At 40.1% G+C, this 1,258-nt stretch overlaps 1 non-coding gene across 1 annotated transcript; it reads left to right on the top strand.

Moving 5' to 3' along the window:
- Positions 1–683: 683 nt before the first annotated feature.
- LOC137763171 (small nucleolar RNA SNORA70) lies at positions 684–822 on the top strand. The gene has a single exon (XR_011073734.1). It is a non-coding gene; the product is annotated as a small nucleolar RNA SNORA70 (small nucleolar RNA).
- Positions 823–1,258: the final 436 nt, after the last annotated feature.

The following is a 1,258-nucleotide window of genomic DNA, read 5'->3' as shown; positions in this document are numbered from 1 at the left end:
TTAGCTCACCTTTTCTTTTTTTTTTTTTTTTAAGCGTTTCCTTATTCACTGCAAATTCAGTAATAAAGTAAAAATTTTAATTTTATGCAGGTTCTACTTATACTGGGAAAGCCCTTCAAATTATTGAGTCCTTATGTTACAAAAGACAGACTTTTGACATAATCTTCAAAATATTTATATCATTTAATTGTAAAGTGAGAGAATATATTTTTTCAAATATTCACAGTTACAAATTCCCAATAAAGTTCAGGTTGACTATGAAGATACTAGCGATTGAGACTAAATTTTTCCACAGCTAAAGCTTCTTAAATGATGGTTTAACACAATTGTCTTAAAATGGTTGGGAAGAGATTTTTAAATCGCAATGCTCTTGTTATTGGCATTTAACATTGTAATGCTCTTTTTAGTGGCATTTAAAATTGTAATGCTCTTGTTAGTGATATTTCTTCCCTTATATCAACTTCAAGGAGGAGTTCACATATGGGTCAAGGAAACAACTAGGTTGTATGAAACTTTCTAGTAGAGAAGCAAAGGAGTAGTCTACCTTCTGAATACCTCATTTTTCATTTTTTTTTTCCCACTCTTTTGTAATTTGTCCACTGTAGCTGGTAACATAAGATGGGCTCAGGGCCTCTTTCTACTCAGAGGTAAGTAATAGGCCCCTTTAAAAATGGGAGTAGACCTTGCAGCCAATTCAGCCTACCGTGCTCTTTTCCCCGTGCGGTCCTGGTGTGCAATGGCTGCAAACAGCAGCCTCCTAGGTAGGGTAGTGTATGAGCCTGTTGTCTGTATGGGTTGCCCTAAGGGACCTTGGCGGCAGCCCTTTCCAGTGGACATTCATGACTGGCATGCTGTCCCCAGTCTAGGCTCCAGATAGGTATGCACAGTGCCTTTGGAAAGCCCCAGGGCACGGTGGCCAAGTCATAATGTCCATCCGCACCAAGCTGCAGAACAAGGAGATGTGATTGAGGCCCTACCCTCGGCCAAGTTCCAGCTCCCCGGCCACCAGAAGATCCACATCTCCAAGAAGTGAGGATTTACTAAGTTTACTGCTGCTGAATTTGAAAATATGGTGACAGAAAAGTGGCTCAGGCTGTGGAGTCAAATACATCCCTAATCATGGCCCTCTGGACAAATGGCAGACCCTGCACGCATGACACCCTTGGCACTGTCCCCTCCTTACTCACATCCACCAATAAATCCTATTTTCCTGTCAAAAAGTAAAATAAAATAAAAAATTTTCAAAAATAAAAAGGGG

Source organism: Eschrichtius robustus, chromosome 3 (genome assembly GCF_028021215.1).
Source record: "Eschrichtius robustus isolate mEscRob2 chromosome 3, mEscRob2.pri, whole genome shotgun sequence".
NCBI classification, from domain to species: Eukaryota; Metazoa; Chordata; class Mammalia; order Artiodactyla; family Eschrichtiidae; genus Eschrichtius; species Eschrichtius robustus.
This window is presented reverse-complemented; position numbering and strand designations above follow the sequence as displayed.